Below are 23,220 nucleotides of genomic sequence, written 5' to 3'. Positions count from 1 at the left end.
CACGCATGTGCGTGCAAACTGATCCGCTTGGGCCTGAGCAAATCTTCATGGTGTGTTACATCGGCGCGCGCAACTTCCGTAACTTGCTGAAAATACACTCTGATCAGTTTCTCCTAACGCGCCAAAAGAAGTATAAGTTCAAAAAAATGGATAACAACTGGCCGGCCGGCCGGGGGAAAGTCACATCGTAAAGAAACTTTGAAAAAACTCCATTCGGAATGCGAATAACTCGCCGGTCCAAATCGTACAAGAAATCTGGAAGTAAGAAGAAATTTTAGCCAACTGGAAAACAACTGTAACACATACGCTTCACAAAAGAAAAAAATTGATAAAATGTCCCAAATAATTACAGGAGAGTCTCACTGCCGAAAGCAACGTACAAAATGTTATCTAAGGTTATGTTCAACTGAGTGGAACTGCAACTCGGTTTCCAGCTGGAATGGTTTAGAAAAATTAGATTGTGAACGGAAAAAAATATTTAACTACAAAAACGTAATGGGCTACTACAGACTCGCAAGCAAAATCACGTTCATAGATTTCTGAAAAGAATACTATTTCACAGGTAGGATTTCCTAAATATCCACGCTAAAAGAACCTGGACTGGACGATTTCAATAAAAATCGCACTATCAAATATCTGTTCCAAAGGGGACCTTGGAAAACGGAAGAAAGAAGGAAATCCACCTAAGGAAGAATGACAGAATATTGGAAGAAGAGAAAAGAACGACACACGGAAATAACTTTATCTAACGTACCCCTAGACTGGTGAATTCGTAAAAAAAGTTATTTTCCTTTTTTTTCATGACAAGATTCAAGGAGTTTGTAAAAATATTTCCGATTTCAATTATATTAATACACTTATAAGAATTAACAAAAAATGTTTAAATTTGACACAGAACTGAATTTCTTTGATCATTAATACAATCTGCCATGTAGGCGTGGTTTATTTTTTAAACTATTTTAATTTATGCTTAATGTGTTAGTTAATTGTTATTTTTGATTAAAATTCTTTTAATAATTTATAATTACATTGATCTTTTAAATTTTTGATATTTTAAATATGTGAAAGCTTCATACTCAGGTAGTTTATAGTTTTTTTACAAGGATCAAGATATTCTGATAGTTATTCGATCGACCTTTCCCAAAATCTATTTTACCATTTTTTTCCTTTCTCGGTATTTAGGTCAAATTAGTATGTTCTTCGCTCAGAGTTATCAAAGTAAACGTAAGTTTTATTGGAGAAAAAAACGGTTGTCTTTTCATATAGCAGTCAGTCATCTTTCAGGTTATGTTTTCTCTTAGTTATTTTTTCTATCTTCTCTTTCTATTGTTCCGTTTAAAATAATTTTTAACCTATATTTCCTTTGGAAATATAATCTCTATTATTTGTTTTTCTCATTTTTAATTTAAAAGCAAAATAATAATTTTCGTCGTAGTGGTTTCGTTCTACTTTGTAATTTTCTTCCCTGTTTTTAAATTTACTCCTGGTATTCGGACAGAGTAGTATACCCTCTGTTTTATATATATATAAATATATTTTTTTTTTGTTAACAGCCCAGTCTAGCATTGTTTTAAAATAATTATGTAGTTAAATATAAATTCTTCTGTTATAGTTCTTTTAAGCAAAATATTTTTTTATAATGTTACGTTTAGATGGGAGGAGTTACTTGTAAATTAAGAGAGTGGGGGTAATGTGCCCGAAGTTCTGCGGTCGTCCCCATTATAGAACCGGCTTCATTGCTCTGACCTATTTTTAGTTGTTTTCATTATTGTCGTTTACGTTAATTTGATAATAAATCATTTTTTTTAAAATCTGTTTATTTTATTTACTATCTACTAATATTTATTTAAGTTTTCTTTTTTTTGTATGCATATATATCAGAGTTAAATTTATTTTAAATTCTAGATTTAATTATGTTTGTCGGTTAAATTTTTCATATATATTCGTAAGTGGAATCCATTTTTCTTGCTGTCATATCGTTGTGGTTTTATATTTATTCCTAAAGGACATACCCCCCTTCCCGCAGGTCTTTTTTCTTGTCGTAATTAATCTCCTTTTATAATCCTCTACATCTAACCCTTTACCAGTTAACCCTTTAGATCTGTATAAATTCTCTCCCAGTCTTTCTTTCTCTATTTCATACTATCTCGCATTTTCTTTGTCATTATACTTTTATGTACTAAACAATAATAATCCATTTGATATATTCGTAGGATAAAAATGCGGGGTTTGATTAATATATATATTTTATTAATATTATTATTTTGAGTTTAGTAACTGATATGTACAATTTATTTGTTTGTAAATATGCTAACTAATATTATAAAATTATCTAAATAAATCCGTTATAAATGCAATATTTCTTTCTTTTTTTTTTAATACGTATTTCAGTTTCAGTAGATGTCCTATTAGTAATGTTTCCTCTCAGTTTATTAAATATACGAATTATTTTTACATTTATTTCCTACCGACCTACATTTAAAAAATTCTTTTATTATTTTTGTTGTATGTTTTTTATACAGAAATTTAGATTAACATTAAAAGTAAAGCTTTATGAAATTAAAACACTTCTCAGTATGTAATGAGAACGATGTGTTTTATAAACCAACACGATATAAAAAATAAAAAAAATAATCTTAACGTAAATTACTGTATAGAAATCTCTTTTGTACTCTGTATAAAAAACCTTGTTTAAAGATCTTTTAAAAACATTTGTAACTTTATATAAAACAACGTGCGGATAATGTATATAATTAGATTATTCCGTTATAATTAATTATGTATTATAATGAAACCTCCGTAAAACGGAACCTTCTAAAAACGGAAACCTCCTAAAAGCGAACGGTTTACAACTGAAACGGAAAATAAAAATCATACTTTTAATTTCACGAATTAAATTTATTCCGTACAACGGAAAGGCAATAAAAAAATGGAATAGCTTGTAATAAAATAATTAATTTGTAAAATAATAAATACAATAGGTGACTAATTGTTGTTTAATATAAGATATGCCGTCACATTTATGGTTCCAGCTTTCGGCCTATAAGCTTATGGTCAGTAATAAAGTACGGTATATGGCGACAAAACAATCTGTATGCTGTATTTTGTCAAAAAGTTAATCGGTTTTCAAAATTTCTACGCGTATCGATTGAGAACAATTTTATTCAGTCCCGTGAACACGGTATTGGAAGTTGTAATAATTTTCGTTTCGTCGCGAGCGCATACTGTCGTTCTATTTCGCGATTTGATTGTTTGATATCTTTTTAAAGTTTAAATACAGTGTTTGATTACTTTAAAAGAAATTTATTTCAGTTTTACAATTTTTTTAAAATCTGATGTGAACACCACGTGACTTCTTTGTACGAGTATTGATTTACATATGCACATTTTTTTTAAAATGAAAAGTACATAAACTTTTATTTCATTAATAACTTGTATTCTTTTTTCATAATTTTATTTTATTGTTATTACTGAATTATTATTTATCGTAAAACTTTTTTTACAGGCAGAGTTTAATAATTATTAATAAATCAATTTATTTAAATGAAAAAAAAAAAGTTAAATAAAAGGGAGATGAAGTCTGATTCAAACCGACGTGCCTTCCTCTTATAAGATCCAAATATTTCATTAATTAAAATTTTATTTGGCTGTAACTCTGGAACCGATGAAAATAAGTACCATTTAATATATATCGTTGAAAAATTTTCAATTGAGGGCTTATTACTGCAGTTAACAAAAAGTAAAAAAAAAAGTTTTTTTTGGATTTTTTGCTTTTTGAAGTTATACTTCTTTTAGCGTGTCGGGAGAAATTGATCATAGTGTATTTTCAGAAGGTTACGGAAGTTGCGCCCGCCTATGTAACACACTAGAAGATCTGAGCAAGCAGGCCCAAGTGGATCAGTTTGCACGCATATACGTGTAGTATCTAATTCAGTGCAGTCGTTCAGTGCAATTAAGCGAATATCACGTGTTGTAAACATAACAGATATTGAGTCGTAATAAATATATATTTATATATATACGGATTTCTAAAGACGGATATTTTAAACTATCAATATTGTCGTTCATATTCATAAAACTTTATTTATATTGCTGTGTATATTTCTTTATTTTTTTTTTCTTGTGAAGATTGTGTATCAAGATTTGAGTTACACATTTATGTATTATTTTTTTACGATTAAAATCATATGTTTTCATGATACAGAAAATAGTACATATCAGAAAAATTCTAGATTTTGCTTTAATAATTTTAAATTTACCAAATATAAAATTTTTGATAAAATGCACTATTATAAAATAAAACTATTTGTATCATATTTTTCATATCATAAGCAGCTGATAACCCTCGTGCCTATTCAATCGTCATACGGAGAATTGATGGAACTAAACTAATCGAAATATATTCCATGAATTTTGTTTTATGTTTGTAATACTTCAATACTTTTCAAACTCTATATAATAAATATAATTTAATTTAAGTGTTATTTATTCAAACTTTTATTCACGGTATTTAACGTCGTCTATCGATCGTTTGACTGAGTTCAAATTTGTTTGAATGCGAAAAAAAATTCTTTTTTATTCACGCCGAAGAAGTATAAGTTGTTACCTGCGTACATAAGTACACACAAGCTTTTTTTTTATTTGCTTATCTTATCAGTATTTTTGAAGAAGCCATTACACCATTCCTGTTGTTCCAGCCAAATGTTATCCTGAATCTGTCTTGCCTAGTTTTTTTGAATGGTTACAATGATATACGTTAATGTTTAATTTTTTTTTTGTTCGAAATTTACTTAGTTCAGTCGACTCCATTAAAAAGGGGAGGTGCACAACTAGATGTTACGCAGTCCTAAATGGAGAATTTCAACATCCTACGGCTAATCGTTTTTGAGTTATGCGAGATATATACGTACGTACGTACAGACGTCACGCCGAAACTAGTCAAATTGGATTCAGGGATGGTGAAAATGGATATTTCCGTTTAAATCTGAAAACCGAAATATTTTTCGCAATACTTTCTTTACTTCGCATAAGGAACTAAAAACTAGCGAATAACATAGTTATATTCAGTACCTAAGTTTCTAGAATACAGAACGTGTATTGTTCGATTTTCTATTATAGTTTAATCCTTTAATCCATTCCACAAGATCTCGCTATAAATTACCTCGATTTTTAATGTAACTCTACAAAACGGAAACCTCTTCAAAACGTATTTATTAATCGGTCCCGTCAGGTTCCGTTTTGGGGAGGCTTTTACTATATTAAAATTTATCTATTTATGACGAATTCATATGTGTGTCATAATTTAACCGGTTTCGGCCTTGAGAAAAATTTTTTCAAAGAAGTTATAAGATTTTTACTTCCTTGTACGAAATAAAGGAAGATTTGAACAGAAATATCCCTAAATTTGACCATCCCTGAATCCATTTTGACTAGTTTTGGCATGACGTCTGTACGTTTGTATCTCGTATAATTAAAAAACGATTAGCGGTAGGATGTTGAAATTTTGGATTTAGGACTGTTGTAATTTCTAGTTGGGCACTTCCCCTTTTGATTGCAATCGACTGAAGCTAAAGTGTCGAAAAAAAGCCAAAAATCCAATTCAATATGGATTTTAGACTTTTTCTTAACTGCAGTAATCAGCCCTCATCGAGTGGTTTCAACGTTGTATCATAAGCGGTATTTATTTTAATTAGTTTCAGAGTTATCACAACATAAAATTTTAATTAATGAAATATTTATATCTTACAAGGGAAGGCTCGTCGTTTCGAATTCATCTCTTTTTTAATTTTTTTTTTTTTAATTTACATATATTGATTTATTAATAACTATTAACCTCTTATTGTAAAAACAAAATACGATAAATAATAATTCAATAATAACAATAGAAAAAAAGTATGAAAAAATATCAGAAACTATTAATAAAATAAAATTTTATCCACTTTACATTTAAAAAAAATCTGTATATGTAATTTAATAGGCGTACGAGGAAGGCATGTGGTGTCCACGTCAGATTTTTTAAATTAATTGTTGCAGGGGCGGATTCAGTAACTGAATTTGGGGGGTGCCATTTGTGGCAAGGGGCAAAATTTTCCTACTCTCTTCTAATTGGATTGGGTATATAATATTTCAGACATTTTTATTGGATACTGTATTCTGAACTATTTTTAAGCACAAAAAATCGTTTAACCGTTCATTATTAGTGCTGTAAAAGGAACGGTTTTGGCAAAACTAAAAAAAAATGCTTATGTATCTTCAATTTTATTTAACCTGTAAGTTATCTACGATCACTAATTTCTGGAGTCCCCGTGATCTAATTAGATCACGGGGACTCCAGAAGTTAAATTAACTTTAAGCTTGGACTGTATATTCCTTTCTTTCTCCTGTTTAGCCTCCGGTAACTACTGTTCAGATAATACTTGAGAGGATGAATGAGGATGGTGGATATGACTGTAAATGAAGTGTAATCTTGTACATTCTCGGTTCGACAATTCCTGACATGTGTAGTTAATTGAAACCCAACCACCAAAGAACACCGGTATCCACGATGTAGTATTCAAATCTGTATGAAAGTAACTGCCTTTACTACGAACTGTATAGTCCTAACAACTTTATTCAAAACTGCCATTCAAACAATCGAAATTATTTGCTAATATAAGACGGGTTGAAAAATAATATGAAAACTTAAATTAGTTGATTTTTATTTGTTCTTCATTTCAATATTTATAATTAACCCGTTACAATACACAATTTTACTACAGTAATTTGTTTGCAAAATAAATTCATCTCGACGATTACGCATTTTAGGCTACCGATCGTTAATGCGATCTATATCGATTTTAATATGCATTAGAGCAAGTGACGCAAGCCTCTTTTAATTAACTATTAGGAAAAAATATATAATCTAGTTAATCACTGTTGCAACTGAATATTTTAATAATACAGTATTTGTAAAATGTTTCAATTTCACTTAAACTGGGTTTTCAAAACACAACAGCTTTGTTGGTGGGGGGAGCGGCATGACGTTCACGGCTCACTCCTGGATCCGCTACTGAATTGTAATATGATCAAAGACATTAAATCAATGTGTTTGTCTCTAAATGCCAATCCGCAATCCGATAATGTCTGGCATTTAAAACCGGATAAGGAAAGTTGAAAATTTTTTTTTTTTTACAATCATTTTGGGAAAATAAAAGTGTAGTTTTCTCATATCAATTAAAGCTTTATCTGGGCTCCCTTCGGGGTCCTCTCATTTGAGGCACGGCGAATAATCAAAAGACCGGGTCCAGGCTAGCCGGGTGGGACCTTGAGTTCTGCCGAGGTATTTGAGGCGATGGGGCATTCCCCCGCTCCCACCGACTGGAGCTGTAGTTAATGCGTAATTGTGGGTCGGCTCTGGAAAGCGGGATAAACAAAGATGAAAAAAAAAATTAAAGCTTTATCAAAAGAGTATAAACATTTATAAGAAATTGAATTTTGAAATTTTATATTTCTTAGAAAGAAAAAACCTAAAATCATTATAAAATATTAACAGAATGTACGAGTATAAATATGTCAACTTTATATGTAGCCTTATAGAAATATAAATTTTTAGTTGATTAATTTTAATTTTTTGTTTCAGGTACGTTGTCAAGCGTTCTCATAACAGTTTTAATAAGGTAACAACAAATTTATAAATATTACATTTAGTTTATCTATTGTTGATTGATTTCATTAAATTTTTGAAAAATTTGGAATTTTTAGATAGTATTTAGAGTGGATATTATATCGCTAAATTATAATTTAAGAAATCTTTATAATTCTCTTGATGAAAATTTTAGGCTAGTCTTTTTTATATTTTTTTTTTTTATTAATGGAAGTAGTTTCCACTCGCGTTTGCTCTGTGTATATAAAATCCAAAAAGAAATTTTTAATTATTTTGGTTTGCTTAAAAAAATAATACGATGAAACATTAGTGAAGTGATAGTTATGCTGCAGGAATACTTTTTATTAAACCCACCGGGTCGGTCTAGCGGTGATCTCTTCATCGCAAAACACCTGATTTTGAAGACGAGAGTTCTAAGGTACAAATCCTAGTAAAGACGGTTACTTTTATACGGATTTTAATGTAACATCCTGGTTACCGGTATTCTTTGGCGGTTGGGTTTCAATTAACCACACGTCTCAGGAACGGTCGACCTGAGACTGTACAAGACTACACTTCATTTACATTCATACATATCTTCCTCTAAAGTAATACCATACGGTGGTTCCGGAGGCTAAACTAAAAAAGAACAAAATATTTTTATTAGTTCAAGAAAGGTATTTTTATTTTAAACTCTACGCTTGTACGGGAAATCTCAGTATCACATTTCCGAGATCACTTTCCTTTTAATTGTGTCTTTTTATGTCAGATATTTAGTTACATATTTCGTCTAAAATAATAAAATTCTTTTTTTGTGACGTCATTATTATAATTGATATCTAATTCTTTATTCTGCTTATAATTAGGTCGTAATAACTTTGTGAAGTCGTATTTCTTAACGTATAAATTTATAATGGTTAATCTTCAAGGAACATTTGGTTAATTGAGAACTAGGCTAGAACTTCTACGGATGACGCAAGTAACGTATACATATATATAGACTACATATTCGTGCGTGCGCGCCCGCACGTAAAAGCTTTCGTGTTCTCGTCTAATTTGACCTCATCTCTTGTGTAGTTATCTTTCCCTTGACAGTATTAAATCCTGTACAGCAACCGTTCGTTCTTCCTCGTAATTTTAAGTTGCGTCGCTGAATATTTGATAATGTTATTAATTTTTTAAATTATTTATTTTTCAATTCAAAAAAAAAATATATATAATTTCCATTTTTGTTATTATTTCTTTCTATAATATAATCTTCGGGGTTTTTCTTTAATTGAAAAATAATTAACGAGGTGAAAAACGTATAATAATTAACAAGCAAAAGGAAGTGTTTTACATAAGGATTCTTTCTTATAACAATTAATAAATAAAAGTTACGAACAGAAAAAGGAGGATGAATAGAAATATTTCTACTTCAAAATTATTTTGCATCTTCAGGCTATTTATTTTTCCGTAAAAACTTTCGATTTATTTCGTAGAGGAAGATTTTCTGCCGATCTTGTAAATCTTTTCCTTTTTCTCTAAGTAAAATATTTATCCGGTCATCATTGCTAATTATTGTTATTGAATAAACGATACGTAATTCTGAACGGTGATATTTACGGTATTTTTGTGTGAAACTTCAGAAAATTAATTCATTAATTTCACGTTTAAAAATAATTTATATTATCAGGTTATAAACAGTTTCAGCTCACCGCTTGTTAAAATCTTTGGAAATTTTTTTCTAATTTATATACGACTGCCCAAAAAGAAGTATAATATGTTTAGGATGTATGCATATGTGTTTGTACAAACCGTAGCAGCTGAACAACTGAACCGATTTAGATTTACGACCCCGCGTTGAATCCCCTTATGATAGCGGAAATATCATAGGCTGTATATATTTATATATATATATATATATATATATATGTTTAAATAAATTGTAAATTGTAAAAAATCTGATGTGAACACCACGTAACTTCCGTGTACGCCTACACGTATTTTTTACAATCAGAGGTTAATAATTATTAATAAATCAATATATTTAAATTTGCCCTAAAAAAAAAGAAAAAAAAATTAGTTTACAATCACTGTATGGACAATCGTTGCATAGAAACCCTTATATATATATACAGGGTGTCCCATATAAATTTTTTTTTCTACTATGGCCTGAGGCCTTGCGTATACATTGAATTGGACTTTATCTCCTTTGGGATTGATATTTGTGAAACTTTTATACGTTCATGTTTGTTTAACCTATCAAATAAATCGGTGATTTTTTTTTTTAACGCAATCTCATCAAAAATATGTTTAATCTTTGTAAGTACTTTGCATAAAACGTATAAGTTTTTCTTAACCATCCACAACCTCTTCCCTTGGTTTTTAAAATCTGTGTAATGAAATTTTACGCAAGTTAACAAAATTCCTTCTGGAATTCGGTATATCTTCTTAGGATGACTCAGCTTCCTAGTGAAAAACCGTAACTTCTTACCGATGATTTAAAAGAAATTTTTTTTCTTTCTTTTTTTCGTAATGTGTACGTTGCAATCTGTTCAATTAGTGAGCGATAAATAATCCCGTCTAAGGAGATGAGGATGATTTGTGCGATATAGAAATGAGGTATAGTTTTGTACAGACTCAGGTAGACCGTTCCTGAAACGTGTAGTTAATTCAACCTCAACCACCAAAGTAGGGTTCAACCACCAGTGGTCCCGGGTTCGAATCCCGGTCAGGCATGGCATTTTTCACACACGCTACAAATCACATCCTCTGTACAGTAATGCTTAACTGCGGCCCCGGAGGTTAAACAAAAAAAAACCAGCGACATCCGCTGTCTAGTATTCAATCCATATAAAAGTAATAACTTCTTACTAGAATTTGAACCTCGGAACTTCCAACTACGAAAATCAACTGTTAGGTAGTGTTTTTCGACCACGATTATCCACTAGACTACCCCGGTGAGCTAAAAGTAATTTGAAGTTACAATTTTTATGTAATTATTTTATTGTAATTTTTTAATAGTAATTATTCTAACATATTTTAAGGATTTATCGATTATCGAGGAAAAAATACTATTGCGCATAAGGTTGCCGATTAATATTTTTTGTACGAATAAATGTTTATGTGAGAATAAACAAGATTAAGTCATCGTAATATAATACGGTAGCGATGAGGCACGGGGTCTCTCGCATCCCCGAGCGAAAAAGACAGAGTCCCGGCGGGGATGCCCCGCTCGGGGTGTATCCGTTAGAGGCATTGGCATAAAGACTGGCTCCCGGCTACCGGTGCGGGAACCCAGGAACGGCATAGCCGGTTCTGGTGGATCTTACTCTGGGGGTTTGAGGCGGGCGCAAAGTGAGATCCGACCAAGTGAGGGCCGAGACGTGGAGGCCCGTTAGAGTAAAGGACACTCCCCTGGGCTGTGTAATACTTAACTGCAGGATCCGGCCCGTGGGAGAAGAATAAGGAAAAAATCATAAATTTAGACTTTCTTGATAATAGAATAAATGTAAATCACGATTTATATATATACATTTTTTCCCTCCGGTTAGGGGAGTAATCCCATTTACGGACAAAGTGTCGGGCTCGCTAACAGGTTTCGCAGATGTTACGGCGTATGTAGCCTGCGCTCTACCGACTAAACCTCCACCCTAGGTGTCCAAATGTCATTATTTTTCCTCTTTCATTTGTAATAATGTGTGCAATTAATCCTTACCAGCCCCCCTCCCAAGGCCGGAAACCGCATTTAAGCATCAGTCAGCCCCAGGAGTGCCTTCGAGCTCGTGTGTTCAGAGTCCCCGTGCATCATCACTGTCGCCCATCCATGCAAGCACGAAGGAACGCCAGCTCTGTGGAGGGCTGTTTGTCCTCCCTTCGCTCTCCAGTCGGGTATCCTACACCTCACTTCATGAGGTTTTGCTGGTCTTCTGTGTTCTGTGATCTGTATGTTATTATCGTGGAGTCTTGCCTCCTCATTTGAGTTGAGTCAGACATGGTTGCATTCCGTTTCTTCTCACTATCTGTTCAGCTGTCCACCCTGCTCCTTCTCTCGAATTTATATTATTTTTACGAAACGTAACCAAATAAGAAAAACGGTGTTCTTTATCGTTTTTAACAAGTATTAATAATAATAAAGTTTTATTCACCAAATAAATATTTGTATTTTGTTATTGCTTTTTTCAGTTTGAAAATAAAAAATGAAAGTATACTTAGCAGGTGCGTATAAAGTAATTAAACGATTTATAAAATTTAATCCGATTAAAAGCTAAAACAAACGTTAAACATATTTTAACAGATTTACAATTTACAAACATTTCAATCCTGTCTGTTGATTTAAACGAATTAAAATCCAAGGAAAACGATCGAGTTATAGGATACAAACAACTATTCGGTACCCGATTTTAACGTACAAGAATAATTGAAATTATGCCGGCGTCTTTACAATTAAGTACGGAATCGGGTAGTTATGTAGGAACGTCTGTGTAAATAAAAGCAAACAAGGAACCAAGACATAGCAATTGCTATTAACGAGGTTAACGGTGCTTCCTATTTGGATGAAACTGCCGTAGGTGGATGGCGATGAGTCTAATCGAAGATGGGAAGAGAGGGTCTAGCGTGAAAGAGGATAGAATGATATAAAGGGGAAATCCTTCCCTCATCCCCAAAACTGTTGTACAGTTCCTTCCCGTTGCTATTACATAGCACATCCCATCAACCTATTTTCCATATTAAGCAGACTCCCTTGTATACTAGTACGTATACTTTAATAAAGGGTACATACATCTACCTATATATATTATACGCTCGTAAATCATGTATGAAAATCAAGCGTGAATAATGACCGATTTTCAGTGGTAAATAATATAATTTACTATTCTAGGCTGTGACAGTCACTTAATATATAGACTAAACGTACAGAAACAATCTACAGAGGAAAACCTGCTATCTAACAGAATTTTAAGGCGGTAAGAATTTCCAGTATCTAAACGTATATACTGGGATTCATAAACGTAACTAAAAAAAAAGAAAACCTGAAAGTTATGTACTTAAACACTCCCGACGATTTAATCGACCGTAAAAAATTATTCCTTTTTCCAATAAACTTCTCTTAACGTAATTTTTATTATTTAATAGAAAAATAAATAAATAAACGGAATCTTCGGCAGGCCCGTTACAGTTGCAAGGACACGCCCCTTGACTGAGTCATGCTTGACTACAGATCCGGTCCAGGGGTGTAGGGGGAACCCACCGGGTCGGTCTAATGGTGAACGCGTCTTCCCAAATCAGCTGATTTGGAAGTCGAGAGTTCCAGCGTTCAAGTCCTAGTAAAGTCAGTTATTTTACACGAAATTGAATACTAGATCGTGGATACCGGTGTTCTTTGGTGCTCGGGTTTCAATCAACCTCATATCTCAGGAACGGTCGAACAGAGACTGTACAAGACTACACTTCATTTACACTCGTACATATAATCCTCATTGATCCTCTGAAGTATTATCTGAACGGTAATTACCGGAGGCTAAACAGGAAAAAGAAAGAAAGAAAGTACGAAAGGTTAAAAGAAATGGAAATAATATGAAAAATTGGAACTGAAAAACGGATTTTAATTATTAAACAATTATCAACAGTAATTATAAAATAATTTAGCGATTATATATAAAAATTATTTACGATTTTTTTTCCTGGGAGCCTAACGAAGTGTTATCAGCGCCCGGATACGATATTTATATAATACGAAAATAAATATTAAAAATTAACATTTAACAATCCGTGAAGTAATATAAAACCACAACGTATAATATCAATAATCTAAATTAAAACAATAAAATTACTATCTGCTATACGCCAAATGGTATAAATAGCTGAAAGTTACTGCTGAATATTCAAATATTTGAATGTAAACGGTCGGCCCTGAGAAACGGTAAAAGATGTGGTGCCGTTGTTTGATTGTTCACCAACGTAGTTTGCATGTTAACTCCTAGTTTAAACTTGCAATGCAATTCCGTATATGAGATACAATTCACAAGAATGTTGTGTACAGTTAGTTGGCAGTCGCAGCGAGCACAAACGTTGGCTCTGTTTGTGGCATCAGATCCACGAGTGCCCTATTCGTAAACGACAAATAATAGTATCCTCTCGACGGTTATTTCTGCATTAGGAGCTCCGCGGTAACACAGTGTTCTTAACTTGATGAAGTTTATTGTTTACGGCAGCATTCTATTCACTTCCCGCTCATCGTGAACCACCCTGTTCGGAAAACCGATACAATAGTTCTAGACAACGCGATTGCTGAAAGAAAGTTTGAAACAAGCCTCTTTTGATGCCCTATCAGCGCACTCATTGCCTAAAATTCTAATACGGTTGGGTATCCAGCAGAAGCTTACAGTTGTATTACGTTGATTCATTTGAGAAATAATACTCTAAATCTCACGTACAGTAGGATGCCTTTTTTTCTTTTCCTGTTCAGCCTCCAGAACCACCGTAATTCTTTATATTTCAGATGAGTGTAGTCAAGTCGACCGTTCCTGAGAAGTGTGGTTAATTGAAACCCAACGACAAAATAACACCGGTATCCGCGATCTGGTATTCAAATCCGTATAAAAGTAACTGCCTTTACCAGGATTTGTACCTTAGAACTCTAGACTTCGAAATCAGCTGATTTGCGATGACGAGTTAACCACTAGACCACCCCGGGGTTGTCTTACCATTTTTTAATTTTTTTTTTTATCTTAATAAAATATTTTAAATTGTTTGAGTTTTTAAAAATAATTAACACGCTTTATTTATGTGAAATTAAAAAAAAAAGTTGTTAATCTTCTGAGTATAATATCATCAGTTAGGAACTGATAAACTGTCGTCTTCATGTGATTTTGTGCAGGCTATATAGTTTTTTAACAGGTGCTCGCATACACACACACATACCGTAAATGCGATTTAGAAAACTTTTCCAACTTTTGTTAAAACTCTCTGTATTTTTTTTTTATTTTCTTCCCCTATCTCTTTCTACCTTTTTTCAGGTTTGGTAGATTCGGCTTAATTTGATGTTGAACTTAAGAATCAACTGTCGTGGATAGCGGTGTTGTTTTTACGTTAGGTTCGTGTTTAGATATCGTTGTATTTAATAGGTAATGACGTCGTATTTTGTTTCATATCTCATTTATTATTACTATTATTATGATTTAAAAAAATATTTCCTATTTTCCCCCTCCCACTCATCATTTTGTTTCTTCGTTCTTGTTTTAATATTAAAAAAAAGGAAACATCCCTTATAGAGTTGATGGTCTTTTAACCGTTTCCGTTTTTTTTTCTATCTATTTTCTTTTCGTTTAGTCTTTTTTTCTTTTGTTAAGATAAACCGTATCGTTACGTCAACTTACGGCTGCGTGTTTTCTACACATATGTTATTACATAATAAGATTTTTTTGGGCTTAAAAAAAAAGAAAATCTAAAAAAATAAACGTTACTTATAAAATAAAAATTATCAGAACATAGTTTTTTCTTTTATCATTTTGTCGATATGCATTATATTACATATTCGAAAAATAATTTTGATTTGTATTCATTCGTATTAATAATAATTATAATAAATTTTAAAACGTTTGTTTTATAGGGTATTTTATTTGTGTCAGTTTTTATAAGGTAGATAACTTATTAATTAAAGCGGTTATTGAAGAGTCTTAACTGCAAAATTTCCAAACGTTCTACCTATGTAACGGTCGGGCGTATCGCGACGGGACAAAGTCCATTGTGATCAGGACGATGTAATCTGTTTTTATCTCTTACTCTTTTTTCATCTCCATGTTGACAATCATGTATGTATGACAAAAAGGATTGTAGATCGTGCCCTAGAAATTTATTTACTGCGGAAAGGATATATATTTCTAAGAATAATAATTGCAGGTAAGAAAAAGGGCGTTTATAGCATGTGCAGTATATTAATGTTGATACGTCAAAAAATACTGATGATGCGTAACCTGAGATCAAGTTGGGTCACAAGCGGGTCATATTTTATTAAATTATTTTTTTATTTACATTTTTTAATTATTTTATTTTTATTTTTTTTAAATTTAATTTAATTTTTTTTATTTTTTATTTATATATATATATTTTGAATTTTAACTTTTCTTGTGGAAATAATTTTTGTGACTCCTTCAGAGCATCTAAAGGCCTTAAGCAACTCGTTTGTTTGTTGGTTATAATCATGGTTACCGAGAAATAAACCTTATCCGTAGTCTCCTTATAGATAAAGGTGTAACATACGTTCAGAACGTGAAGAAATAAGTTGAAAATTTGGTGGGTATTTCAATAACATCAAACGGGGAAGCGGTCCGAAAACCTCGTACGAAAGGATAGATTACGTCGGATGCCAATTGCCTTTGTCCTTTATACTACGCCTATCCGTTGCCGAGATAGAACGTTCTGAAATTTTGTAGGTAAAGTTATATCTTAACATGTAAGGGAAAAAGAAAGGTTATGTTGTGGTTTTAGAGATAAATTGCCGCGGTTATCTATATGCCCGAAATTTAGAGTTGATGATGATGAGTCCTGTACTTTTGCCCAAATTAGGTGCCCTCCAATCAAGTTGGGTGAAAAACGGTCAGGTCCCATTAGGATCAGGTTGGGACAAATCAGTTCGATGCGTATTTGTATCGATTTAAGATATTTATTTATTGAATTACCAGTTAGTTTATTGCAAAAATAAAATCTTAACGTGTAAGGGAAAAAACCAGCTTGTTATAAACTAGATGCTGGTATAAAAAAATAACCAAGATTGAATAACTAAATGCTGGATGCAAAACGTAAAATCTGTGTTCCAGATATTTACCCTATTTAATTCAGACAATTAATCTTTATAATAATATTTTAATAAGTTATTTTTTTTTCAAAAAGGGTATAATAAGAGCAGCTGTGGATAGACCAAGAGTTTATTCAAAAAAAAAAAAACTGATAATACTATTTATAAATGTTCACAACAAAAAAAAAGAAAAAGGAGTAGTTCTTTGTGTACAGTTGACTAACACGTACTCATGCAGGTATTATCTAAAAAAAAAAAAACAAAAAAAACTGATATTTACAACGTTAACTGTTCAAACAAAAAGAAAAAAATTAATGATGCTGACAGAGAGACTTGTGTTACAAAAAGACTTTAAACTTTTGAAATTTGAAGAACAAATAGTTAGAGAAATAATAAATAGGAAAGAAAAGAAACAAGAAACCTATAAAACAAAACAATATTTGTACTATTATGTTTTGTATGCTAAATTATTTTAAATAATTAGGATAAAACTGATGTGGCCCAATTACTAGCTGATGATTAAAATGGTGTAAATTAAAAAAAAATCTATCCAAATATATTTATGTATTAAATAAAAAGATATTTTGTAAATATCTTTATATAATTGGGTAAAGATTAAATTTAATTTGTTTTATCGTACAGCTTCAACTTTTCATTTTATGTTTACAATTATTTTTAATAATTGCCTTCTTTACTATCATTGATAATAGTTAAACTATTGAAATACGCATATAATTAGTGTTTTAGTGATTAAATACTTTTTTATTATGGAGGGAAAGTTTTACAATAGGGAAGTTTGAATCGCTTAACAGTAACTAGATAAAATATTTAAATTTAAATGTATACTGTGTAATTTGGTAAGTTGATGTCATATAAGATGCAAAGTAAATCAAAGTAATCACAACTTTCTAAGCCCTATTAAATTAAACCTTCAGTACTATCTTCTATTGACTAATGATGCGCGGATCTGCGTGCGAACACACACCCAGTGACAAAGAACATGTATTAAATTTCAGAGAAAGTTTTAACCTAATAAATTTACAATCAATAAATCTGCAGGCCCTGGGTTTGAATCGAAGCCAGACATGGCATTTTTAATACAAAATCTCCATTTCCATATTCTCTTCTACAAGCTTCTGCGGTGAGTTATTTCATCAGGCAAAAATATATATATATACTGGATTCCCGATAATCAGACCACATTTGGATCGGGACCATATTAAACAATATTAACGAAAAATGAGAAGATATACACACAGATACAGTACTGGACATACTAATTATTATTAAATATGATTGAATGTTTTATTGTTCAAAATTTTCTTTCTAATACAGTATTAAAGTTACATAAAGAGCATTTGTAAATTTCAAAATGATTAAATTATTTTTGTCATCTTAAATCATTGTAAAAAAAAAAAAACAAAGCTTGACAAAAAAAGAGGTACAAGTCTTAATAATGACTGCTTTTTATGGTCAGTAAAATACAAAAAATTTGTACTTTAATATATCTTACTTGGTTATACTTCTGAAACGATTATTATATTTTGTTCTGTCATCTCCCTTTTATTACCTGATGTCCTATAAATTTGGCACAGACTCGCATCTCTGCTAGCAAACTACCTTCTTCCATAAAATATTGCTGAACTCCGTCAATGAATTTTTTTGCATCTTGTGTATATACCCATATCACTTCGTGTTGGTTTTTATCTTCAATTTCGTCCAGTTTTTGTGTAATGTTTTTTGATTATTTCATCACTCCTCATCAGTTTAAAATGATTACTGTGCAGACCAGTAAGTACAAAAATGTTTCTTCTAATGGTTAAGGAGATATTACCTCCTTCCCTACAATGTTTAAACGATGGTTAAATGACGTACATGACAAATAATAATAATAATTGTATTATTGTATGAATAAAATAAAGAAACACACAAACTAGTGGAACGAATACTTTCTGTTTTTGCAAAACTACCCCGATTAAATGGCTGCCCTGAATAACTGGTAGTGTTATGAACCGGAATTCATTTTAAATATGTATATATATATATATATATATATATATATATATATATATAAACAGATTTTGGATAAAAGCTTTTTATTTATGAAGAAAGGTAGGCCAACGGTTTTCATATATCTTTGTGTGATGAAAATTTACACCTTTTAAGATTGTACAGTGTGTACGATGGAAATAAAAGCTTGCTTGCAAGAGGCAGACAATCACTGTGCTGGGCATTATATTACACATTTCTTGTAACATTAGTCTCATTCTGAAACCGATTATTCTGCAATACGGTGCAGTATGTTTTCATAATTAGCAAATTCTTTCCACAATTAAATTATCATTGTGTTTAATTTCAGACAATAATTTCTTTAAAAATATTCATCGTGCTTATAAATATTTCTTACTTTACACTAAAAAAATGAATACTTTAATAGATTATTATTACACTCCATCCATCAAATGAGTCATAAAATGAATGACCACTTTATATGATCAATGGTTATCAAAATATTTAGATTTTTATTTACACACACTTGTAATGAGTACTGGTGTAGATGATGTTTATAGTAATAAACATTATTAAATAATAGGCCTATACCCTACAAATTGGCGTAGTCATTACTTATTTTCAATAAACTGGTTTAGTTCAGTTCTTGACATGACCTAGCACAAATTGTGTAAGTTCAATTTTTTCCTTTGTAATATGTAGCGTGTTAGTAAATATTTTGTGTGTTTTAGTGGATTTGTATTTTTTTTTTGCATTTTTAGTTAGTGATTTTTTTAAAAAATTTTTTTAAGAACATTAAATCTACCTAAATATCATGATATCTAGGGTGTATTATGATTAGTAGGCAGTGGGTTGGTAGATGGTAGATGGATTTTGGGTGACGGGTGGATGGAAGGCTGGAGCAAGTATAAGATATATTTATAGTACACGTTGTATATGAAAAAATAAAAAGCTCCATAGTCAAGCTCATAAAATAGTTAATAATATTATACAATTTTATGAAGAAAGAAAATAAAGTAAAGTTAGGAAAATTTTATAAAGTTAGGAAAATTATAAGATGACAATCATTTAATACGCATTCAAAAATGTGAAGAAAGAACAGCTTGTGGGATTTAAAGATCACAAGTTCAAAAATTTTGAAAAGAAAAGCAGGATTGTCTTAAATCTAAATCGTAGTTGTGCTCATTCAGCACACCAAAAACCAACATTCAAAAGCAGGTAGTGGATTAGATAGTATTGATCAAATCGTAAAATGAAAAGTTAACAAGTATAATGCAAATCATAATGAATTTCTTACATTAAATAAATTATGAGAAAAACTTCAAGTATTCAATTTAAAGGTTCTGGAACTTTTAAGTATTAATTGATGTAGCATCAGCACACACAACAGTTTATTATTGTATCAGGCTTGTGTGATATCGACCAAAAGATGTGATAATATTAGACCATTTTTTGATAGTTCTGTGTCCTGGCCCAGGTGTTCCGGTGTCGTCTTGGTTGTTGGCAAAAATTTACTGATAATGAAGAGATTCTCTTTCATTCTTGCCAGTTTTCTATAACATTGGAAACAACTCTTCATGAATCTATTCTGTAAATTTTATTGCTTTCGGTTTTTTAGAGCAGCTTATTAAAGTATACAAACTGGACTTTGATATGAAGATTGTACTCGATTGCCAATTTCTTGCTATGAATGGGGGGGGGATTTCACCATTCTTTATTTCCAAATAGACTGCTGCCCCGTTGAAAGACATATCATTTTCATGATATAATAGCATGATAAACGTTTTTATAGCCTAAATATTCAGTGATATCAAGTAATTTAAACCAAATTTTTTTGTTACCATTTAATTGGCTTGATAATAAGAATTTCAACACCAAGTTGAAATTCTTTGTGAACAACAGATATGAAAATATGGAGGAGAATAAAGATAAATCTGAATCATATTTATACAATTCTAATATTTGAATACTATTATCACAACAGGATGGATGTTTAACTCTAAGTTGTTCTCTTGTCAAACACTTATTATTTTAATCTTAAGCAGTGTGGTGCTCTATGGAGCTGGAACATGGATGGCAAGAAAGGCAGACAGAAAATGAATTGAGGCTTTTGAGAAGTGGGTGTGATGCAGAATGATAAATGTCAGATGACAAGAACATGTAACAAATGAAGTATTAAGGAGAATCGGAAAGAACAGGAAAATCCTAAATGTGATTGAATATAGCAAAAGGAGCTGGCTAGGTCATTGTTTGAAAAGGTGTTTATTAGCAAATGCAATATGATGCTTTTTGAATGGAAGGAAAGGAGAGAAAGAAAGAGATTTCAAATAATGCATGAGATTATGGAAAATGGAGAATATGCGTGCATTAACAAAGGATAGAACAAGGTGGTGAGCAGTAACTATGACAGGACCTGCTATAATGGAAAACAGAATATTGTGAATGAATTATTTGGTTTGCTTGGCATTTCTCCCGCCACCACCCCATTCAGTCGCCCTAAAGCATAAGACCAAATGTCTGTGCCACAAATGGCTACTGAGCCTCAAAACAGTTTTAATGATCAGTGTCCTAACTAGTTCCTAGAGCTAACCTAAAAGTGTGAGCAGACTAAGCGCGGTGCTATACACCATTCGCTTGTGCGTCCCACCGCCCACTCGTCATATATCACTAAAATGGGTAGATTCATCCTGTCAACTACTAAAACATATATGATTATCAATAATTAAATATATCTCGTCAAAGACAGCAATTCACTACCACGCCTAGGCCGCTGAATGCCAGTAAGTACCTGTCCACCATTAAAGCGCTTGGATCCTTAATCTGGCTGATAGCCAGCTGTATCTCTGTTAGCTTCCCACAGCAGTGTGGAAGGAGTCTTTTCCCTTAGGTAAACTACTGATGTCGGTTGAACCAAGCAACCGCATCAAGGAACTCCCACACAGTCCGACAATGCGGCTCTCGCTACATTGACATTGAGCCTTTCCCAATACAGTGATAGTCTCGTAGGAGGTTATTTTAAAAACATCAGTGCATACTGCTAAGTGCATACTACCATTGCATACAATGAATGAATTATGGTGTTGTTTTTAGAACTAACAGTGCTACAATTTACAATTATTGTGCAGTTGTACTATATTATGGAATTTCACTAAATGGAATTAGCATAATGAAGATATTTTTGATTTTCATCTTGTACAGTTTGTAAAATTATATTTTATAACATTATGGAAATACATTTTTCAATACCAACTATATATCCCTAGTTAATATGTAACTAACTATATTGTGTAACTAAACCTACTCATCATCATCATCATCAACACCAAGACCAAATAAAGAGATATTTCATAGGTTTTACCTTTACATAGTTCCTTGACTTTACAATACTGTACCCCCGATCAAATAAAGAACTTTACTTATAGAAAATTTAAATCTAGTATTAAACGACGGTTTTTAGGAAAAGATAATGTTGAATGTTTGAATGTTAATTTCTTTAAGCTGATATGATGTGTCCTCTCTATACACAAACCTCTTCTGTTTTATCTACAAACACCTGAACAAATAAAATAAATGTAATTTATGTTGGTATTTTGGAGTGTTAAAATACTCTAAACTTCTTTTAATTGTTATGCAATTCTGATGGTATCAAGGTTTATTCGCATAGGTTGGATGTTAATTCTTATTGTAAGTAATAAGTATGAGTATTATTTCATTTACTTCTATTATACACAGCAAAGTGCCTCTGTTATATTTTTTTTATTCATTTAATGCAATTAAAATTTGTGATGGTAACTCCCATACTGATTTTTTTTTGGTTGTACCTAATTTCTCGTCACTTTTAAAAGAAACTGTAAAACGTATTGTGTTAGAACTAGATCTAATAGAAACTGTAATAATGTTATTACTATTTAAGTACAATTAACAATTAAGTTGATTTAAGAATTTTTTTGTATGAAAATATAATATTTCTGTAAAATTATATAAAAAAGAGAAGAGGAGAAAAAAAATAATTACAATAAGTAGGTTATTTCACCGATTCAATTTTTTTATTACTTTACAATAATTTTAAAATGTTAAATTTACTTTTACATTTCCAGCTGATTTTCAAAGTCAAAGGTTTTTAGATTCAAATGCTAGTAAATGTAATATAATTTTATGTGCAATTGAGTAAAGAAAATCGATACCAATAAATACAACAAAATCAGCACTTTGGTAGTTGGGATTCAATTAATTACACATCTAAGGAATGTCAGTCTTTTCTTTTTCTGTTTAGCCTCCCGAACCACCATCAGAATTTCTTCAGAGGATGAATGCATATGATATGTATTAGTATAATCTTGTATAGTCTCAGGTCAACACATTCCTGAGATGTGTGGTTAATTGAAACCCAACCACCAAAGAACACTGTTATTCATGATCTAGCATTCAAATCCGTATAAAAGTAACTGCCTTTACTAGGATTTGAACGTTGGAACTGTCGACTTTGAAATCAGCTGATTTCTGTAGACGCGTTCACCACTAGACCACCCTGGGTGGGGGGTTAGGAATGTCTGTACAAGACTACACCACATTTGTATGTCATATATCATCCTTGTCTCATTGGGACATGGTGTTGCTTACTGTTTAAGTTGAACAGATTGCAATTTGCACATTAGGAATAGAAAACAAATAAATAAAGTTTACAAATTATTGAAAAGCTGCTCACAAGACATTATAACAGAGCCACAAAGAATAACTTAATTTAGAATTTAAATAAAAAGTTGTTCATAATAAAGAATTTTTAATAATTTATAATATTCTTTTCTTTGTT

The sequence above is a fragment of the Lycorma delicatula genome, chromosome 11 (genome assembly GCF_047948215.1).
Source record: "Lycorma delicatula isolate Av1 chromosome 11, ASM4794821v1, whole genome shotgun sequence".
In the NCBI taxonomy this organism is placed as follows: domain Eukaryota; kingdom Metazoa; phylum Arthropoda; class Insecta; order Hemiptera; family Fulgoridae; genus Lycorma; species Lycorma delicatula.
Note: the sequence above shows the minus strand (reverse complement) of the source record.